The sequence below is a fragment of the Salvia splendens genome, chromosome 1 (assembly GCF_004379255.2).
Source record: "Salvia splendens isolate huo1 chromosome 1, SspV2, whole genome shotgun sequence".
Lineage (NCBI taxonomy): Eukaryota > Viridiplantae > Streptophyta > Magnoliopsida > Lamiales > Lamiaceae > Salvia > Salvia splendens.
This window is the reverse complement of record NC_056032.1, coordinates 28,470,804-28,483,761: the sequence shown is the minus strand read 5'-3', so window position 1 is coordinate 28,483,761 and position 12,958 is coordinate 28,470,804. Positions and strand designations below refer to the sequence as shown.

The 12,958-nt window shown below is 36.9% G+C and overlaps 1 long non-coding RNA gene across 1 annotated transcript; it reads left to right on the top strand.

The window, feature by feature from the left end:
• Positions 1 to 3,335: 3,335 nt before the first annotated feature.
• Positions 3,336 to 7,310, top strand: LOC121799419. Its single transcript, XR_006050314.1, has 4 exons — positions 3,336 to 5,371; positions 5,463 to 5,698; positions 5,786 to 5,917; positions 6,618 to 7,310. It is a non-coding gene; the product is annotated as an uncharacterized LOC121799419 (long non-coding RNA).
• Positions 7,311 to 12,958: the final 5,648 nt, after the last annotated feature.

Here is a 12,958-nt window from a genome sequence, read left to right as displayed (position 1 = left end):
AAAGGGCGCAGTGACTTGACACGTGCAGATGCCCAGCAACGAGATCACTCGCTTCTATACTCTACAAGAGGGAGAAGGAAAATGAGGGGGGTGAGCTTCGAAAAGCTTGTAGTGTAAACGCATTCTAGAAACCAAATAAATATTAGTCTGAGAGGGTTCCTTTAGCTAACAATGCTGCTCCGATGGCGGGAAAAGATGAAATATTGCGCATTTTGGAAACTGCAATGCGGCAGATTGCTGGAAATGCACCACCAAATTAATCTTCATTCATTAAAGAGATACATGCATATTTGTAACAGTTTAAGAGTTCGGGCAGCATTTGATAACTTTGTCATATCCGATGTCTCCACTCCAACTAGTCCAGCTTGTATAATACTCATCAGACTCCTTCTTAACTTGCGACACATATCAACATCTGAACAATTTATTTCTGGTGCATATCGCGAAAGACGTCGAAACTCAATCTCGCACTGTTGAATAGTTCTTCTTCCTTGAACTAACTATAGAAATATTGGCGTCGATCTTCTATGTACTATTCCTCAACATAGCACTCACGAAACTTATACAGTAAGAAATCCCACTTCAATATTTCTGGGGAGTAGCACGGGCCACACTTGGCCACCACCTATGAGCATCTTCTTTCAAAAGTGCAGTTGCACATTGTAACTTCTCATTTGGCATACAAGTCATAAAGCCAATAATTCTCTCTAACTATTTCAACCAGTACCTCTGAATTCTTCAGTTTGATATGCATGTATGTCTTTAATGACTGAAGACTGATTTGGTGGTGCATTTCCAGCAATCTGTCGCATTGCAGTTGCCAAAGTGCGCAATATTTCATCTTGCTGCGCCATCTGAGCAGCAGCGTTCGCTAAAGGAACCCCCTCGGACTAAGATTGATTTGGTTTCTGGAATGCGTTTACACTACGAGCTTTTCGAAGCTTACCCCCTCCCCACCTTTCCTTCTCCATCTTGCAGAGTATAGAAGCGAGTGATCTCGCTTGCTGGGCAGCTGCAAGTGTCAAGTCACTACGCCCTTTTTGCTGGTAAAGTTGGAGCTTTCACGTGGCTAGCTTAGGCTAACTTTTGGTTGTAAATAGTTGGTGTTGTATATAATTATCGAAACACGTTAACGTTATTTTTGTTATGTATAGTAGTAAAGGTTGTTTTAGTAGGTTTAGCTATCTATATAATAGTGTTGTGCGTTGGGGGTTTGCAAAAAGAAAAAAAAATATGCAGGTTAAGTAGGCAAGTTTTTGTTTACCGATCAAACTAGAATGTGACACCACTTATTCAATACACATACTTTTAAATCACCTTACATACCATATACCATATCAATTCATAATTCCAACATCTCACCTTTCAATATTCCCTTCCTATACAATTCACACAATCATATTTAAGCTCTATTTTATAAGCAGGCAAAATACATAAAAATGTAGCAATATGTATCAAAGTTAAATGGATTAAACTCTAGAATAACCGTACACTACCTGTACACGTCATAAAAACTTTTATTTGCTTAGTTAACCTTGGATCTACCCCTTTCCCCTATCACTTGTGCTTGCACCAGGTTCGCTTATGTTTTAAAATAAACATGTATACAATTCATAAATAAATAGTCGAAACACAAAATGAAAGCTAAACTATCATGGTTATATATTCCCCTTTTACACTATCTAAACTATCATGGTTATCTATTCCCCTTTTACACTATCTTTTTTATCACAAAACCGACCTAAAAAAATACATTTATAACTAGATTTATACCAAAAAGAAGCAAAGTAATTCGATAATACTATTCAATAACTCCGAAAAAAAGGGAGATATACTCGACTATCCCAAAAATATAAACCTCATAGTTCCATTTTTCTTCATAGCACAAACCTATTTAATTTTGCAAATATGGGACAACCACTTCATCTTAAAGTTAAACTCAAAATTTTGACATTCTGAAACTAAAACTTTAACCAAAATCCTTTCGATATCAACAAACACCTAAAGCTTTTACACCGTATCCTTTTATCAAATTTTCAGCTTGCATATGTAACAACAAACAACATTAAACTTCATAACCAAGGAGCCCCCAACGTTATACAATATCAAAATCATCAAAAAGATAACTTTAAAATCAATATCAAGAGCTTACGGTCACATACTATCCTCAAAAATCATATTTTTCCATCCTTTTCATGCTTTGTTCTATCTAAGCATAAACTTAATTGCATACTTTCATGATCAATTTATACAAAATCATTAAAAAAACTAAACCCCCAAAGTCAAGAACCCTAATTTTCGACTCCAAAAAATGAAATCACATCAATTTAACATCAGTACTATACTTAAAAACAATATTAAGGAGGTTATGGAAAAATCTAACCTCTAATTTCAACTATTTTGAAAAGCTAAGTGGAGTGGGTTTGCAACCTAAGCTCTAAAATTGAGAGAAAGTAGGGGGAATTGAGAGCTGAGATTGGCTGAACGGAGGGAGTAGAAGAGCTGTCAAAATTTTATAGAGTGAGGGAGTTTGGCGTGGAGAGAAAGAAATAGAGAGAGAGATGACTTAATCCTATTTCCTAATTCCATTTTCATTCTCACATTACAGGTATCACTCCCCTTCCACCTCACCTATTATTCTTTTTCTTTCTCCTTTTTCTTTATCTTATTTTCTCTTTTCCCATTTCTAACATATAACTAACAAAAGCCCCACTATTTAATAAACTCTAAATTCTAACTAAAAAAAATAAAACTTAGGGATATTACAATACCAGTTGTTGTCACAACCGAAGTGGGATATTGAGTCCGTAATAGTCGCACCTCCAATTGAGTAATGCAAGTGTTTGTATGTAGAAACTAACCTCAATTCTGAAGAAATAATATTGCAATTGGAGTTGTAGCTTGGGCTTTGAACTTTCCATAGTCGATACAATCGGGCATACCAGAGGTCTAGCACGTGATGCCTTGAACCATTCCACCTTTGTGTATACCGAGACAATAATATCTACACAATATTATTTACAAACTCGTCAGTTCGCACGTTTGTGGCCTTATCTGGCCATGGAACACCACTTCGGATTCATAAGTCATTTACATATTTCAAGCGGCCCTCACTTCTCAGTTATATAGGTGATTCTTCCTTGAGTATCTTGCCATACTCCACCTCCTAGGCCTCGTTTGTTTGCCACGGATTGTGGCTTGGGAAAGTAATCTAATTCCTAAAATTGGGGCAAGTAGGGCCAAAAACCGGATTCCGATTCATCAGCAGAACCCTGTTATTCTTTTTCCTAAACTTGGGGATTTTAAAAGATACGAAAAAAAAAGAACAGAAAAATCTCTTCTCTTTTTCTTCTTCTTATTCTCTATTTATTAGCGTCGTCTCTTCTCTTCTTCTGCTCATTTTTCAATCTGCAACTCTTCAGAATTTCGTTCCAATCAAATTTGGTTCATATTTTTATACAGTATCTCGTGTGTTTTTTTGTTCTCTCTGATTTTGCAATTGGATTGATTTTCTCTCTTTGATGTGTTGCAAAGTAATAGTAAGTGCATAATGATCAATGATTTTGTATGTGTAGGTGGGTGCATCTAACAATTTTGAAATCATATAGTTTTTCATCTCCATTTTAGGTATAATTTGCACTGAAAATCTCTTCATTGATTTTAGCTCCACATGGAAAAAATGATTATTCTGCTCATCTTTTTTTTATCTACTTTTTCTGTACTTCTGTGTGTTTTAGGCTGTGCTCAAACAAAAACTCCTTTTATTTGATAGTTTTGTTGGAGTTGTCCTCTAGTTTTAGTTTTTTTGTTGACCTGTTTGTTTAAGTGTCTACAAATTACTGCAGTCGGTGTCGGATATATGATACATCTATTTATTGCAATGATGTACGAATCATTTGTGCATGATATCAATATGGCAAGTTGAATTATAAATGAAATTTTGATGTTCAAGAGCTAGATGGTACCGATTAAAGTACGTATCTATCAAAGTAAGATATGAGAGGACAAATAATTAGCCTGCTGAGATGGAATCATTGCACGTATGCATTTTAGGCACAATCCATTTTGATAGTTTTGTTGGAGCTGTCCTCTAGTTTTAGTTTTTTTGTTGGCCTGTTTGTTTGGGTGTCTATAAATTACTGCTGTCGATGTCGGATATATGATACATCTATTTATTGCAATTATGTACGAATCATTTGTGCATGATATCAATGTGGCAAGGTGAATTATAAATGAAATTTTGATGTTCAAGAGCTAGATGGTACAAATTAAAGTATGTATCTATCAAAGTAAGATATGAGAAGACAAATAATTAGCCTGCTGAGATGGAATCATTGCATCAATGCATTTTAGGCACAATCCATTTTTATAGTTTTGGGAAGCCTCCTGATTTGGGAATGTGTTGTAGTAGATCAACTTAGAGGATAAATTAAAGTCATTAGGCATACCATCTCTCTTTTCAGATGGTCAAATGGTTTATATATGCTATTGAATCTTCTTGTTTTTTTATGTTTGATTATGTTTGAGAACATTATTATATTTACTTTTACTTTCTCAGGGTGTCTTAGAAAGATGACAGAAATAGAATCAGATTCGAATAAATTTCTTTTTCTTATAGCTTGTCTGCAAGTGAAGAGAATGATTATGTTGAAGCTAATGATGTGTGTGATTAGAACTATCATTGTTAATCATTTTCGAAAATATTATCTAAAGGCCACACGTTCTGTGAATGAGATTGACCGATCACGCTACATTCATAGATTGATCTATGAGAGTGATGTCACATGTTATGAAGAATTACGCATGGATAGACTTTCATTTAGAAGATTAGTTATCATGCTTGAAACGATTGGAAGACAGAGGCCTACTAGTAATCTAACTGTTGATGAGCAAGTTGCTATTTCTTGTACATTCTAGTACAATGAAAACTAATTTCATGCGGTCAGGAGAAACAATTAGTAGGTATTTCAAGCTTGTACTAAATGTCGTTCTTAGGCTTCATGATTATTTACTAAAAGCTCCTTCTCCTGTAACTGAGAATTCCACTGATGTGAAATGGAAATACTTTAAGGTATCATAAAAACACCTTGGTTTATATTTATCTTATATACATAAATCTTGAATATTGATTTAATTAAAATTGTAGAATTGCATAGGAGCTCTGGATGATACTCATTTTGAAGTAAAAGTATCCGAGGTTGATAAACCTAGATATCGAAATACAAAAGATTATACTTCTACAAATGTTTTAGGAGTATGTTCACAAGATATGAAAATTATATATATACTTGCGGGTTGGGAGGCTCCGCGGCAGATGGTAGAGTTCTTCGAGATGCTTTAAGTAAAAGAAATGGATTACCAATACATGATGGTAAGTAAACTATATGATTCTAATAATTTCATTCAATTGACATGAATAACATACTTAATATTTTTTTAAAAATTATGTTACTACTATTTAGTTGATGCGGGCTACACGAACAGTAAAGGCTTTCTTGCCCCTTTTAGAAGTCAACGATATCATCTTAGTGAATGGAGGAATGGGCGTCAACCAACAACTCCAGAAGAATTTTTTAATATGAAGCACGCATCTGCTAGAAATGTTATTGAGAGGTGTTTTGGAATGCTAAATATGCGTTGGGGAATCATTAGAAATTCAAATTTTTATCCAATCAAGCAACAAGGCAGAATTATTATGGTGTGTTTTCTTCTTCAAAATCACATTAGAGAAAATATGCCTGTTGTTTTTTGTTTTTCTTGAAAATAAACTAACTTACTGGAGCAGGGTCAGCAGTCCGCTGAGTTATTTTCAGCGGCCCGCCGAGAGAAGAACAGTGAGGACAAACCATTCACAGCGGTCCCTTGAACTGCAGTCAGCGACCGTTGTGGCGAGACAGACGCGGCATTTTCATATAATGTATGTTTCCTTCATCCTTCTTTCATTTTTTTCTTTCTAACTCTAGCATCCACTCCCTCTCTCTCTCTTTAAATTCTATTTCTCCACATTATTCACCACCCACACTTCAAATTCACATCACTCTATTAAATTCTTTGGATTCTACCATGTTCTTGTGCTCAACTGTCGACCAACGCAAGTTACGTTCTTCATGTAATTTCTGAGCTTTGATCTTGAATTCTTTCATTGGATGACTTTGTTGTTGGTATGTATTTAAGTAGTTTAGATTGGAGTTTGATGGGGGATGATATACTTGTGATTTATTCGCGGTACAATTACGAGTATTGGATTTATTGATGTTTGGTGTGCTTGAATTATATTCTTTTTGTGGATGAAATTTGAATATCCCCTTTGACTTTATTGTGGATACGTATAGTTCATGTTCATAGCATTGTGAGGCTATTTTATCTTGCATGACTTGTGTATATCTTTTTAGCTTAAATTGTTTTGCACGTTCTTGGTGTATTGTTGAAAATTCTTGCAAATTATTGGGGGATAAAGATCATGATGGGGATGATTTTTAAATCAAGGTTGATTAATTGGTCTTGCATATGATTATTTTTACACCTTGATTTGTTTAAAGTTTGGGGGATTGCCGAGTATTACGTGTTGTATCCTACTATAATTTTCTTCATTCTATGCTCACATTGCGAATTTGTAGGTACAAAGGCATCCCAAAGGAATTCCCAAGATGGGGGATAACTCATGAGCTTCAAAGAACGTCAAGCTAAAGACGAAAAACAAGTGCTTCTTGGGAGGCAACCCATCCATTTACTTTAAGTTATTAAGTGCATTTTGAGTTTAATTTTCATTTTTGTTGATTGAATTTTTCGCAGGTTCTGGACTTTCCCCAGCGACCGCTGCAGAGCTCGCAGCGGCCCGCTGGGCACTCACTGGAAATGATTTGACTCATCGCCAACGACTGCTGGAGTGCACGCAGCGACCGCTGCCCAAATACAATTTTCCAGCCGCAATTTTTCGAATTTTTTGAATTTTTGCCCCGTCCAGCCACTACGCGAAAAATTTCAAGGTTTGTTTTCTTTTTCGTAGTTTACTCGCGTCCCTACCGACTCTACAAACTTATTTTACACTTTGTTGTAAATAAGTTTGGAGGGATGAAGTGGTGGACCATGAGTTTAGGTTTTTGCTTTAGTTTTTAGGTTTTTAGTTTTTGTTTTTCTTTTAAAAAAACCCGAAGGTGAATCCATGTCATAAACATAGCATGAAGACCTTAGAAACACGCATGCTTAGGGACATTTAGACCGAGTTGCCAATGATATGAAGTTCTTTTCATCTTTGATTAAGTATGGCTTGACGTTTTGATTTGATGGTTTGGTGAAAAGGTGCATAATTAGTGAATTGCTTGTTCGCCTTGAATCTTGCGTATACCTTGTGAGATTTGAGCCTAATTTCTTTCTTGTGTGATTTATCTGCATTCGTTATATGTTTCTAGAACTTGCTCCTAGTCTGCCTAAGTTTACATAGTGTTTAAGTTGATGAAGGAGGATGTTAGACCATCTTTTCTTAGCTACTTTTATACCTAAAATTTTCAACCCTCTCAAAATTTCAAAATTTTCCCTTTGGAGCCAACTATTGAGTCTTTAAGACTATTCTTTAGAAGCCAAATAAATGGGGACAATTCCTTAGGTTAGTATAATTTTCATTATCTTTTGTAAAGGATTGGAGAGATAAGGACAAAGTTATAAAAAGTAGTGTACTTAAATGAAGAAAAGTGCAAGTTGTGAAATAGTGAAAATTCGAAATGTGTGCTTGATCTATAAATGATGCTTATGAGAAAGAAAAGAACAGAAAAGAAAAGAAAAGAAAAGAAAACAGAAAAATAAAGAAAGGTTGTTAAGAAAAGAGAGAAAAAAAAAATCAAAGGTTTGGAAAGTGAGTTGAAGGAGAAAAATAAGTGTCAAAAGTATTTTGGGTTATTAGAAAAGTGGAGTAATTTTTACTCTATTTGGGATATTTTTGTTTTTGAGTCACTTTTTAGCCAAATATTCCTCACCTACCAAAGAGCCTACATTAAAACCAAAGATAAAGACATTTCGGACTTTTGATTCTTAATCACATCAAGTAGAGGAGGGATTAGACTTTGAGCAAGCCTATGGTAAACTTTGCATGATGCATGATTTGAGTGCTTTTACACATTGCCTTTATACACTTTGAGAGTAAGAGATAAATCGCTTCCTATCTTTGGAAGTTTGCCACATGAGTGCATGATTTCAAGGTGTTCCACGAGTTAGTAATAAAAGTGCACTAATAAGACTTGCTTGATTTGATTGCGTTAACTTATGCTTAGTCTATCTTTTTCGTACTTTGAGGCAACGAAAAAGTCTAGTCCTTACGCATTTCGTGCGTCTATTTTTGTGTCTTTCTTGTTTTGTTTGAGGACAAACAAATATTCAAGTTTGAAGGTATGATACGCTCGGATTTTGCACTATTTTAAGGCCATTTTGTGGTCCGTTTTGAGTGTCAAAGTTGCATTACATGTCTATTAATTGCATATTTTTATCTATTTTGGTATTTTGACGTGTTTTGTGAGAAATGTGCAAAATGGGGTTAAAAAGGATATAAAAACGTCAAAGTTCGGAAGCTGGAGCAGAAGGCAGCCCAGCTGACCGCTGGCGCACGCCAGCGGTCGCTGAAAACCACTCCAGAACATTCTGGAGCTGTCCAGCTGCCCGCTGGGCCCGGTCGAGCACGATAGCCTATGTTCAAACTCACTTTTTCGGCGATTCTGAAGTCCAATCAAGGCGTGATATATATCATTCTCTTCGCCTTTGAAAGAGCTTCACGTTGGTTCCTTGATCATCTCAATCGTAGTTCTGTGGAGACGTTTATGGCCGTTCTACCAAAGTCGTGCAAAGCTGTCAAGTGCAGAGTTGGTGGCGGAAATTGAAAGAAGGAAAGAAGACATTACCTTGTGAAGCCAAATCTTTTCCTTAACCTATGGGGCATGAAAATTTCATATTTACTATTACTTGGAGGAGACTTTTTACTAAGTTTAAATCCTTTTCAAGCCTATAAATACCCCATAACCTAATTTATAATATTCACCAATTCATAGCCTCCAAAATTAGGGGAGCCCCAAGGCTCCTCCGCCAACTCTAATCCTTCATCTAGATCCTCTTTTTTCCAATTAATTTCATAACATAAATTTGAGAGTTCTTCATAGTGCAAGGGGTTGAAGAATGAAGCAAGAGATCATCAAAGAGATACAAGGATTCAACCTTTGGGTTTTATTTACTTTAGCACGTATGTTCATTTTGTCTTCCCTACAATCTATGTTTTTAGCTTATTCAATTATGTGTAACTAAATTCATTGGATTCTAGGGATGTGTTAGTAACTACTTTGGTTATACAATTCTGTTTTGCTATTTAATATCCGTTTTGTTTTTACTTCGTTTCTTCCCTAAGTTGTTAGATAATGCTTCACGTTTGAGTGACACATTCTGTGACGATATAATATAACTTGCTACATAATCGTGAGAGGAGGTTGGCGAGTTAGGTTCACTTAGTAGACACTACAATTAGCTTCCCTTAAAACGACACTTTTAATTGAGAGTGAGGACTTTTCGAGGGTCTTTGGAGCTTTTAGGAGTTACGGATCTAGGATTGACAACCCTAGTATTAGTAATATACGCTTGTGCCGCATGGGCAAAAACTTATGTAACTCGTTCTATCGAAGTAATAACTGTGCTAAGGTATTGTAGCAGGAATTTGTATAACCATAATTGTGAACTTACATCCCTGGAATTCCCTTATCTCTCATTGTAACACCCGTACCTTAAGTTTGAAATTTACTTTTATGTAACGGAATAATTGATAAAATTATTTCGAAATGCTATGCTTCTCGATAAATGTGATATGGGAAAAATTATGGTTTATGGGTTGATGTGAAAAGGAATGTGTTTTCTTTTTAAATATGAACGTTGGGAGACATGTTTAAGGTCTCGTTGAAAGTTCGATGATGAAATTGCTATTCTTTAGCAAGACGAATGAATTAAACGGAAAGAAATATATGTTTTATGGATAACGACGCGCGTAAAGCAAGGAACGGTTGAATGAATATTATATTTGGAACAACACCAAATATAAATTATGTACGATTTCTCGTACTTTAATTTTTGGTTATGAAGAACGAGATAACAAATTTAATAAAGATCCGTTAATTTCAATTAACGAAAAAAAAAATAGAAAAAATATACGAAAAAATATACAAATGTATGAATTTATTTTGGACTTTCCAAAATAAATTTGAAGTCCAATTAAATATGAAATAACTTGAATTTTAATAACTCTTTAAATCCTTTCTAATTGGGCTTGATTTAATTGTTGTTTTTTTAGCCCAATTGAAATTTAATCATGGAAGCCCAAGTATGGATTTAATTTAGCTAAGCCCAAACTTTTTCCTTTTTCTCTCTTCTTTTTCTCCCCCACGTCGACGGTTCCTCCCCCCATGATGGCCGAACGGTTTCCTTTCCACCTCTCCACTTCCCTCATCAATACCTACACCCTCCTCAAACCCCTCTAACCCACTCACCATTTTCATTTGGCAAAAAAAAAGAAGAAGAGAGAAGAGAGAAGAAGGAGAAGCGGTGAGAGAAGTCGACGGGAAGAAGAGGGGAGAAGGAGTTGGTTCCATTTCTTTTTGTCTCAACCACATCAAGTTTAAGCTCTTGAGGTATACCATTTCTTCCATCCTCAAAGCATGAATTGTTTACTAGCTTTGCATGCATAATACACCCTTGTTTCATAAATTCCTCCATAACCAATTCAAGTAAGAAAAATAACTAAGAATCAACCGAACGATCGCCGCACGTAACCGAAACTTAGAAAGAACTTAGCTTTATGTTAATAACGCGTGTTGCGAGCCTTTGCGGGGTGTTTTCGGGCGGGTTCGGAGTGGTTTCGGAGGAGGAGAAGTCGCCGCCGGCGACGGGCAGCGGCGGACAGCCGCGCTCGACGTTCCCGGTGCGGATGACGGCTCCCGGTGGCGACGGCGGCAGCAGCAAGGCGACGGGAGGCAGCAGCGGCCGGTGACTCCAGCTGGCAGCGACGCCGTGCGAAGTCCCTCCGCGGCAGCAGCTTCCCGGCGACCCTGCGACGGCGACGAGTGGAGGCGGCAAGGCAACGGTGGCTTCACGACCGCCGACTGTTCCAGCAGCGACGTCGTCGAGTCGGAGAGGGCGACGGCGGCGGCTGCTGTGTGATTGCCGAGAGAGAGAGGACGACGGGGAGAGAGAAAGAGGGAAGAGAGAGAGAGTATGTTGGAGAGGGAGATGTTGTTGGGCCAATCTTTTTTTTTAGGTTGGGCCTTTGTTTAATTGTTGTTGGGGCCTTTTAATAAGTAATTTGGAAATATAATTATAGTTGGGCCTCTTTAATTGATGTGGCTCATTATGTAATTTTGGAGAAATAAGGTGGCTAAGAAATTTAATCTCTTGGGCCGATAATTAAAATTTAATCGGGGGAAATTATTTCATTAATTTCCGGAAGATTTTTGAAGAAGAATAATTTACCTAAGTATGAAGTAATACTTTTCAACGGTGAATTAATTAAGAAAAATTAAAGTATGCGCGTAAATAATTTATAGAAATTATTTTCGATGTTATGGAAAATACGAGGAGCCAACGGAGGAAGGAACGAGCGTAAGCGGCCGACCGGCGTCGCACGCGACGCCTTGGGCGGCCGCCGAATAACCGAAAATGCGCGAAAATCGAGAAAGAGAATTAAAAGATTTTAATTAGAGTGCATGCATTCTAATTATCATCGTTACAGAGGTTTGATATGAATTTTATGTGTTTTCTGGAAAGGTGGTTCGCACGCACGCTAAAAGTCGGAACGAGGAATTTTACGGAAATCCTAAGCTTTTGAGGTGGGCTTTATTCTTTAACGTTTATTTTAAATCAATATGTTTACGATGTTATAAGGATGTTTCTATAAGTATGTCATGCCGTGTTTATGTTTTGAAACTGTCTATCTGTTTGTCTACTAGAATAAAACTCTACTAGACATTGATGGTTAACGAATTCGGGTCTAACTAGGGCCTACGCCCTACTTAGACTAGTGCACTGATGGGGATCGTGAGTCGTCCCCTAGGTCGGCCGGTCCAGTGATCGAGATTGTGGCCACAGTCTCGTTTCACATGATGGTTCAGATATGGTATATGATGGAGAATGATGTTAGTTCGCGCGGACACTTTTTAAGGAAATGAACTTTAGTGTCTCTCGGCCTTTTAAAAGATAAACCCGGGATTCACTCGAGGATGGCTTGACATATCTTAACGGTGAATGTTTTTGGGCATGAGTTCACTGGGTGCACCAAGTACTCAGCCCCTGCATGTGTTTTCCCTATGTGCAGGTTGAGCGGGGTCGGGAGGCGGAGGACGTTGAGCGATGATCCAAGAACGTGTTAAATCACTGTTCCGGTTACTATTATGTCTTCATACATAGTAGTAGCTAAACTCTCAAAATTGCTTCCGCTACTCAATGTTTTTTTTTCAGAATTTCTGTTATTTTATTTGAACTGTTGAACTCTGTTACTTCCTTTATGGTCGCACTCTGTTATCTTTCATTTTGTAAACTTCAGGATTGAAACGTTAGTTGACGTAAATGGCATATCGTCTTTGATTGTCACGTTGTACTGCCTGGATCGTATCTTTCCCCCTTTTTCCCCGCTTCTTAATTCCCCCACTAGTCACGATTTCCCGTGCTTCCTATCCTTAGGAAGTGCGGTCGTGACACTCATACTTTATCTTTGTGATTTAATTGCAATTAGTTGTTTACTTGCTTTATTTATTTGTTTTAATCATTTAAACCCAAAATCTCTTGTTTCTCTAGATAGTATATGACTATTAGTACTCCCTCCGTTCCACAGTAATAGAGGCATTTCATTTTGAGCACTCGTTTTGGAAAAATGATAATAAATGTTTAAAGTAGAGAAATAGTAAAGTAAGATAGAGAATATGGTAGATAATACTCTTCTCTACAT